We start from the raw sequence: 10,505 nt of genomic DNA on the forward strand, positions 1-10,505 counted from the left end.
GGGTCAAAGTGTCCCCTTGAACAATCTGCATGGCGGATGCTAAGGAAAGAGAGAATCCTTGAAAATTGCCTTCGTTTCAGCAGCAAGCTAAAGGTTGTGTTAAGAATCCCAGGCAAAAAAAAAAATGACAGCAAATCAGTGCACCGTGTAATTGTTGCACGGTGGACACTCGTGCCATTTTCACACGTGATGGTGCACAAAGTTTGGCTGGAAAAATCTCTCTTGTGCAGCCAAAAACAGAAGGATCTAGTGAGACATTCAGTCTGAAATGGTATGACCCAGGACTTGCAAACTCAGTAAGAGATAGGCAACATATCTCCCTGGGCATTATACAGATAGTGCGTTGCCAACTCACCTTAATTACATGGTGAGGGAGCGTAATATAAGCAGACCAGAAGGTGGACTGATGCTCTCTCATACCAGAATGCAGGGACAATACAAGTGGGATTGAACTTGAGGAGATGGAGATAAACAGAGGCTGACAGATGAGCCCAGATGACTCAGCCAACATGCAGCTTCTGAGAGGCTGAGTTGTTGTTTTTCCCCCATCATGTTAATATACTGGCCTTCGTTGTTGTTTAGTCGTTTAGTCGTGTCCGACTCTTTGTGACCCCATGGACCAGAGCACGCCAGGCACTCCTGTCTTCCACTGCCTCCCGCAGTTTGGTCAGACTCATGCTGGTAGCTTCGAGAACACTATCCAACCATCTCGTCCTCTGTCGTCCCCTTCTCCTTGTGCCCTCCATCTTTCCCAGCATCAGGGTCTTTTCCAGGGAGTTTTCTCTTCTCATGAAGTGGGCAAAGTATTGGAGCCTCCGCTTCAGGATCTGTCCTTCCAGTGAGTACTCAGGGCTGATTTCCTTCAGGACAGATCAGTTTGATCTTCTTGCAGTCCATGGGACTCTCAAGTGTCTCCTCCAGCACCATAATTCAAAAGCATCAATTCTTCGGTGATCAGCTTTCTTTATGGTCCAGCTCTCACTTCCATACATCACTACTGGGAAAAGCATAGCTTTTACTATACAGACCTTTGTTGGCAAGGTGATGTCTCTGCTCTTTAAGATGCTGTCTAGGTTGGTCATTGCTTTTCTCCCAAGAAGCAGGCATCTTTTAATTTCGTGGCTGCTGTCACCATCTGCAGTGATCATGGAGCCCAAGAAAGTAAAATCTCTCACTGCCTCCATTTCTTCCCCTTCTATTTGCCAGGAGGTGATGGGACCAGTGGCCATGATCTATGCCCTATGTTTTAAATATACAGTGGTACCTCGCAAGACGAATGCCTCGAAAGACGAAAAACTCGCAAAACGAAAGAGTTTTTCATTTTTTGAGTTGCTTCGCAAGACGGATTTCCCTATGGGCTTGCTTCGCAAGACGGAAACGTCTTGCAAGTTTGTTTCCTTTGTCTTGCAAGTTTGTTTCCTTTTTGTTAAAACCATGCATTCACTTCGAGGAGCAACTCATAGCACGTGGTGTGGTAGCCTTTTTTGAGGTTTTTGAAGACTTTGGTGATTTTTGAAGCTTTTCCAAAGTCCGTGCTTCACAAGACGAAAAAATCGCAAGACGAAAAAACTCGCGGAACGAATTAATTTCGTCTTGCGAGGCACCACTGTAACAAGATGCCATTGGTAGAAAGGTGAGCAACTTCTAGAATACTGTTCTGACTGAGTCCTTGGCCCATGCTATAAGAAAAATGCCAACATGCATGGGGCCTGGAAGAAGACAAGAGTGGGCTCACCCATAAAAAAGTTTGTTCCAATAGCCAGAAAAGGAAATCAACGAAGTTTACCTATCCTGTTATATCCTGAGCACACTAATTTGAATTATAGTCTATAGACACAGAACTTTGTAAAAAGTTATTTGGCATGGCAGAATTGTGTGTGTCAGTGGCCGGAAGAGTTTCTACAATCTAGATTAATGTTGGCTTTAATTCGAAACAGTTCTCGAACATAGAAATACAAATTTCTTGAAAAAGTTGCAGCCCGTGGGACACAGCTACAACTGGAGAGGCACAAACCTCTGGTGGCAATTATAAGGAGACCAGAAGCCTGAACAATTACAACTTTGTTGTGCAGTTGCTGCAGGTGTTAGATTGCGCTACTAAAATCAAAGAGCGAGACCTAGATTGGTGTGATTTTTAGAAGGGATTCCACTATACACCCTCTGAACAAGCAGAAACAGACTATGGACCACAATTTGTCCAGTCATGAACAACCTAAAACTACAGGGACCCACCTCAAAATAGCTCCTCATTTATCTCCTATGTCCTTAGGGAGAGAGCCGAGAGCTTTTAGCTGGAATTAGTTGAGACCTGGGGGCACAGACTGGAGGGTTGCCCAGCTTGCTCTCTGGGGGGCCTTGAAGGGAGGAATGCTTGAATCCACGGATGTCCTACTTAACTACTGTTCAGGGCTCTACACCAGCCACAAAGTTCAGTGTTTTGGGAAAGAGTCTGCATTAGGTGCTCTGCAAGCTGCCTGATTCAGCTTGGGGTTCATTTGAGTTCAGAATCTCCCTCTTTACTCTTAAGAGATTTTAAAACGGCTGTAACTTCCCCATCCCATTTTGACAGAAGCAGATGAAATTTGCAGGCATATGTACCCCTTCAAAGTAGGCAAAGCCTGCCAAATTACAAGCAAGTACAGTGGAACCTTGGTTCTCAAACTTAATCCGTTCTGGAAGTCCATGCCAAAACCAAAGCATTCCAAAACCAAGGCACAGTTTCCCATAAAAAGTAATGCAAAATGGATTAATCCGTTCCAGACTTTTAAAAACGACCCCTAAAACAGCAATTTAACATGAATTTTACTATCAAACGAGACCATTGATCCATAAAATGAAAGCGATAAACAATGTACTGCAGTCACACAACCAATCATTCAGTAGCTGAACTGGGTTCCACACAGTCACAAAAACAAAACAAAAAAGAAGCAAAAATGCAAAAAAAAAAAAAAATAGCAAAAACAGACAGATCTCAGCGTAACACTCAAAACAGAAGTGTGGCACTCAAATTGGAAGCGTAACACATGGAGTGGAGCACATTCAGCTTCCAAAAAGAGTTTGCAAACTGGAACACTTACTTCTGAGTTTGCAGTGTTTGGGGTCAAAGTTGTTTGAGTACCAAGGCGTTTGAGAACCAAGGTACCACTGTAGGCCAAGGGCCTTTTATGCGAGACATCTTTACAGTTTGATTTTAAAGAAGGGGGGGGGGCTTGTTTAACTTTATTATTAAAAACTAGGTGTATTTGGATAAAATTCAATGGCAAGGTTGCCATTTGTAAGGTGGTGAATCCTGCCAAAGTAAAGAAGGGTGGGGAGAATGAGAAAGGATCTGCTTCCCAGATAAAATCATTCTGATTAAAAGGGACCATGCAGTTCTCCCTTTCACCACTCTAAATTGTCTGTTGTCCCTTCCTCCATCACCCCACCCAGTTATGGTAAGCTTAAAGACACTGCTTTTGTTTGCAGCTGATGACTGTCTCCAGCATTTGCTGAAAATATCTGGATCATTGAGGATCACACAAACCGCTTCAGGAGTCCCCACTTCTACTTCCCCCTTGTACTGATCCTGCTTCACTTAAAACAAGCCAAAAAATCCCTCAGAGGCATCCCACTTCACCTTGGGACTTGGGATTCGTTCAAATATTGAGGCAGATCGTCAAGCAAATGTTTCAGATATGCTATAAGCTTCCAGTTCATTCTCAGCCAATGAAAACCAAACGCATATCGTGCTTGTGGGATAAATATCAACCTCATATAACCAGCATGCTTAGCACTAGTTAATGCATGAAAGAGTTAAGACCATAGAGTAAGCAGTTCTGCCAAATGTAGCTAGGTCGCACAGCCCTCAGTTTGGGAGAAATGTTTGTCAAAAGCCTTTGTTCACTCTCTTCCACCATGTGAAGCCAACCAGAAAAGATGTCTGGGCTGGTCACTCTAAGCCCAGACCATGTGGCTTTAGCAAGTCATATTTGTGTTTACCGATTTTGAAACATAAGTTTTGCTGCCTATGTTTTCTTGCTGTTGTATGGAAAAGCACATGAATATGACTTTGAGAGTTTGTAAGTAAACCACTATTAACATTTACCAAACATTGGTCTCTTTCGGTACAAAGGGAATGAAGGGAAAGATTTGGAAAGAAATTTAGAAGGGGGTGTTTTAAAGATCTAACAGTCTATATGCCCATGCTTTACTTTGCTGCATATTTTGTGATTTTAAATCTTTGTTGGGACTCTCACCAAAAAGTACTTGCCCCAAACCTGAATCTAGGCATCCAGGGAATTCTCCTTTTATTCTCATTAACCAAACACCCCAAAGCAACAGTGCTTCCATCCGAACTTCTCACTGCTTGGGGAACAGCAAAGCTGAGAAGAATGATTTTCAATCAGCTTCCTCTTTCTGTTTATCTTCAGTCTGAGCTTCCTGTACATTTATTCTGTATTTCCCTTCTCTTCCTGGGCTCTCCACTCCAGTGGCACCAAATTTGTTAATTAAACCAAAGACCAGGATATCTTTACTACCGGACATTCGCCTTCCTCCTCTGTTATCAAATGCATACACTTCCCTAAGACACCTTTCTTTCTCCCCCCCCCCCATCGGCTGTTCCTGTCTAACCGTTCTTCCCTTTCCCCTTTCCTCCATCTTGTGTCATTAATTAGACTGTAAGCCTGTAGGCAGGGCCTGTCGTATTCTTTGAAAAGTATGGTATATGCCTTTGCTGTTCAAACTCCTGGTGGAGATTGATGTCTGATATAGGAAGGGGGTCCAGGAGGGGTGGGGTGGAATCAGAAAAAGAAACATACAAAGTATTCCAGTATAACCATATATCAAGAGTAAGAATGTAGAGACTCTTAGATTTACTTCCCCCTTTAGTGGAATGGGACGCGGGTGGCGCTGTGGGTTAAACCACAGAGCCTAGGACTTGCCGATCAGAAGGTCGATGGTTCGAATCCCCACAACGGGGTGAGCTCCCATTGCTCGGTCCCTGCTCCTGCCAACCTAGCAGTTCAAAAGCACGTCAAAGTGCAAGTAGATAAAGTAGGTACTGCTCCAGTGGGAAGGTAAACGGCGTTTCCATGTGCTGCTCTGGTTCACCAGAAGCAGCTTAGTCATGCTGGCCACATGACCCGGAAGCTGTACGCCGGCTCCCTCGGCCAATAAAGCGAGATGAGTGCCGCAACCCCAGAGTCGGCCACGACTGGACCTAATGGTCAGGGGTCCCTTTACCTTTAGTGGAATGGGGTGTGCCACCAGCTGATCTGATCCAAAGGTTCAATTGTATGGCATATGCTCTTTCAGATTTGAAATCCAGCAGAAAAGGAATTCAAGAATCTTACCTGCTGTAAAAAAATTTTAAAAACTACACATTGAGAGAAGGGGAGCACCATAGTAAAAGGCAAAATGCATATACAATGAGTGAGGTACACAGAATGCTACTGGAAGAAGCAAAGAACACCAGCGTTGAAGCAATGATTCTTCAACATCAACTTCGTTGGACTGGTCATGTTGTGCGGATGCCTGATTATCACCTTCCAAAGCAACTACTCTATTCCGAACTTAAAAACGGAAAGCGTAATGCTGCTGGTCAACAAAACAGGTTTAAAGACTGTCTCAAGGCAAATCTTTAAAAATGTAGTATAAGCACCAACAACTGGGAAACAGTGGCCTACGAGCGCTCCATTTGGAGAACAGCCTTTACCAAAGGTGTCATGGGCTTTGAAGATGCTTAAACTCAAGAAGCAAGGGAGAAACTTTCTAAGAGGAAGGCACGCTTGGCAAATCCACACCATGATCAACTCCCACCCGGAAACCCTTGTCCCCACTGTGGAAGGACGTGTGGATCCAGAATTGGCCTCCACAGTCACTTATGGACTCATTGTTAAAACTGTGTTATGGAAGACAATCTTACTCGGCTACAAGTGATCGCCAAAGAAGAAAGAAGAAACATAGAATTCACATTTTGGCGTTCCTTTGTTCTTCAAAAGACACAAGGTCCAAATCCAGGAGACAGAGAATACAGTAGTATTTCGGAAGTCAAACGGAATCCGTTCGGGTAGTCCGTTCGGCTTCCAAAATGTTCAAAAGCCGCGGAAGCCACGTCGGATGTTTGGAAGAAGAAAAGTAGAAGAGTTTGGATTTGATATCCCGCCTTTCACTCCCTTTAAGGAGTCTCAAAGCGGCTAACATTCTCCTTTCCCTTCCTCCCCCACAACAAACACTTTGTGAGGTGAGTGGGGCTGAGAGACTTCAAAGAAGTGTGACTGGCCCAAGGTCACCCAGCAGCTGCATGTGGAGGAGCGGAGATGCAAACCTGGTTCCCCAGATTACGAGTCTACCACTCTTAACCACTACACCACACTGGAGGAGCTGAGACGCGAACCCGGTTCACCAGATTACGAGTCCAGCACTCTTAACCACTACACCACACTGGCTCTAGAAAAGGCTAAGGAGTAAACCCTACACAAATCTGGAATACAGTCCCTAAGGTGGTCGGATGGTGCCTTGTAGGCCTCCTTACGGCAACTCCTGCAGCCAAGCGTATTGCTCTGCTTTCCTTTGGACCACACCAGTGAGGCTGAGAGGGCGATCTTGTCATCTGGACAACCCAAGACCTCCATACACACTGCCCAGGCTTGCACCTCAGGAGGAGGAGTTTGGATTTGATATCCTGCTTTATCACTACCTGAAGGAGTCTCAAAGCAGCTAACATTCTCCTTTCCCTTCCTCCCCCACAACAAACACTCTGTGAGGTGAGTGGGGCTGAGAGACTTCAAAGAAGTGTGACTGGCCCAAGGTCACCCAGCAGCTGCATGTGGAGGAGCGGAGACGCGAACCCGGTTCACCAGATTACGAGACTACCGCTCTTAACCACTACACCACACTGGCTCTCAGGGTTCCAGAGAACGTTCGGAAACCAGAACACTCACTTCTGGGTTTGCGACATTTGGGAGCCAAAACGTTCAACTCGCAAGGCGTTCGGGATCCAAGGTATAACTGTGCCCACCTATTGCAAACATACATTGTAGAGGGCATGCAAAGTACATGCAAAGCCAACTTTGAATGGTGTGGTTTACTGCTGGCTTGCTCTTTGACATGTGACATGAAGTCTGGCAACATCAACCCCACTGTGTGAGAATCCCTTGCAGATTACCGCGGTGTGTGGAGACGGGTAGTCAGGGAGGAGTAGAGAGAGAAGAAATGTCGGGGTGCATGTGCACTGATAGAACTCCTCCATTGTCTCTCAAGAAAGAGGGATGTCAACCAGCAAGTTCCATCTGACATGGGGCTTATAAGAGCAAGTCAACAGCAGGCTGAAGGGAGAGAGAGCTCTTGCCATTGGCTCTGCCTCCTTAACCTGCCGCAGTGCCCCGCCCTCTTCTCTCAGAGTCTCCAGGGACCTGGTAACCCTCCGTAGAAACTTATAACTCCCATTCCCAGGAGAACATCTGCATCTGAAAGGAAATAAATTTCTTAGGGAATCTGCGCCGTCAAATGAAAATGCAAAATCAGACACTCAGGGTAGATTCTATATAAAACCATGCCCTTTGCCTCCAACACACAATGAATAATAATAAAAAAATGATATAAAGAAGCAATGAACATTCAATGTTTCATATTTAAAATATGTTTTTGTGAGGGAAAACAATGAGGCATAGAAATGGAGCTGAAAGGTTCTCAAAGGATAATGCCAGCAACTGCATGATGTTAGCGGCATTGTCATCCAGGTTTCAAGGCAGGTTTTTAATTTTCTCTTATGAATTGCGGCGGCTGGGGCAAACGCCGCCATGAAAATTCATTAGGAAAAGGGGGAAGTAAACTTGCACTAAGATCCGCTCCACTCTTTGAAAACTTTCCGCACTTGTTTTTAGGGGAGAGCGAGGTGGTCTGATCGCCGAAGAATTGATACTTTTGAATTATGGTGCTGGAGGAGACTCTTGAGAGTCCCATGGACTGCAAGAAGATCAAACCTATCCATTCTTAAGAAAATCAGCCCTGAGTGCTCACTGGAAGGACAGATCGTGAAGCTGGGGCTCCAATACTTTGGCCACCTCATGAGAAGAGAAGACTCCCTGGAAAAGACCCTGCGGTTGGGAAAGATGGAGGGCACAAGGAGAAAGGGACGACAGAGGACGAGATGGTTGGATAGTGTTCTCGAAGCTACCAGCATGAGTTTGACCAAACTGTGGGAGGCAGTGGAGGACAGGAGTGCCTGGCGTGCTCTGGTCCAGGGGGTCACGAAGAGTCGGACATGACTAAACAACAACAACAAGGTGGTATTCCTGCCAAGCTTCACCTGCGTCAAGTGATAATCTACCCAGAAATGCTGCAAAATCTGGAGCTTCTTCTGTTTCATAGCAGCCCCCAGAGGGTATTTCTCCTCCTCTAGAAACAGGAAAGTGATTTGAAAAGATGGCTTTGAAAATAATAAGAGAAATAAAATTCTCACTGCATATTTCTCACTCGGAGCCTTAATTGTTGGCTTATCCAGGCAGAACAAGTGGGGCAGAAGCAGGCGAGAGCGGTAGCGACTCCTTTTCTCACTGAATCAGAGCATCCTGTTTAGCACTGATGTAATTTCTACCATATTGAGTAAGTGGGAAAGTGATGTAATTTGCCTGGTTTATGGCCTGCTGTGAAGCGCAGGGGATCCATTTTTCCGGCATGAACATCCTCAAAACCCAAGCAAAGAACCACCTTTACAAGCTAGGGAAGACCAGACCAGTTGAAATCTGTTCCATGGCCACCATAGGTCCATTCCAACGGGGTTTTTCCCCTGAAGACTTTTCAAAAAGAATACGCGTGCACACACTTACACACAATTATCTAAATTGTATGCACTCTTCCTACAAAATAGCAGTTTTCAGGTGTTTCCATGCATTTCACCCCTATAGCAGGGGGGTTTTTTGCACACATTTTTAACTTAAAATACACCTCTTTGGGCACATTTTTGGGACCAAACTAGCATCTCGAAATCCGGAGAAATGCTTAATCCAACCGATAGCTGGGTGCCAATCCACAAACATGTCCAGGAATGTCAAATTGGCAATTAGGCAAGCACTATCACTATTGATACCTGTCTGTTTTGGTGTGCCTGTCCAGACACTTGTTGTTGTTGTTGTTGTTGTTGTTGTTGTTGTTGTTGTTGTTACACCTGTTCTTAAATCTGTTTTAGACATTTTGTTGTTTTTAGATGCTTTAAACAGTTTTTAAATGTTTCAATAATGGTTTTTTTACTTTATATTTAAATTGTATTCATTGCAGAAGTGTTTGCCACCCTGGTCTGTTGCAAAATGTGGGGCCGAAGAATTACTTTTGTAATTCGCTGCCTGTTGCAGCGGCGTAGCGTGGGTTGTCAGCACCCGGGGCAAGGCAAGTAATTTGCGCCCCTAACCCCTAACCTGCCGCCGCTGCCAGCTTCTTCTTGCTGCTGCCTGGGCTGGTCTGGTGTGTTTCTCTCCCGCGCTCAGTGCTGCGCTGGGCGGCCGCTGCACTGTCCCTCCCCCAGATAGTCCCTCTCTCGCTCTCTCTCCGCTCCACACAGTGGGCGGCGACCCGGCAGCTCGGATCGGATTCGCACAGCCAGCACTGTGAGAGAGAGTGAGTGAGCCAGGTAGGGGCAGAGAGCTGCGAGTGCGCCCCCCCAAATGTTGCGCCCGGTGCGGCTGGCATCCCCTGCACCCCCCACGCTACGCCACTGGCCTGTTGCCTTCCAGATCTCGTTGGGCTCCCAGCTCCCATCAACCTCAACCAGCTTGGCAGATGGTCAGGATGGGAACTGGAGCCCAACAACATCAGGTCAGCACCTATGGGATGGGGGATACCCTGCCCAGACCTCAGAGAAGTAACAGTCCCCAGTTTCTCAGCAAAAGGGCTCTTAACAGAAGAATAGGGGGATAGAAGGCATCTTTTATTTCAAGTATGGCCCAACCAAGAAGCAACAATGTGGGTAGATGAAAAAAATGGAGTCCTCTTTATCCTGAAAATAAGATTTGTTGTTGTTGTTTAGTCGTTTAGTCGTGTCCGACTCTTCGTGACCCCATGGACCAGAGAACGCCAGGCACTCCTGTCCTCCACTGCCCCCCGCAGCTTGGTCAGACTCATGCTGGTAACCTCGAAAACACTATCCAACCATCTCGTCCTCTGTCGCCCCCTTCTCCTTGTGCCCTCCATCTTTCCCAACATCAGGGTCTTCTCCAGGGAGTCTTCTCTTCTCATGAGGTGGCCAAAGTACTGGAGCCTCAGCTTCACAATCTGTCCTTCCAGTGAGCACTCAGGGCTGATTTCCTTCAGAATGGAGAGGTTTGATCTTCTTGCAGTCCATGGGACTCTCAAGAGTCTCCTCCAGCACCATAATTCAAAAGCATCAATTCTTCGGCGATCAGCCTTCTTTATGGTCCAGCTCTCACTTCCATACATCACTAGAAAATAAGATACCTGCACCAAATGAAAGAAATGGCGATGCTGGCATACGAAGCCCTTCCTATCATTGTGAAGGAAATAATATATAA

The sequence above is a fragment of the Podarcis cretensis genome, assembly GCF_951804945.1.
Source record: "Podarcis cretensis genome assembly, chromosome: 1".
Classification (NCBI taxonomy): Eukaryota; Metazoa; Chordata; class Lepidosauria; order Squamata; family Lacertidae; genus Podarcis; species Podarcis cretensis.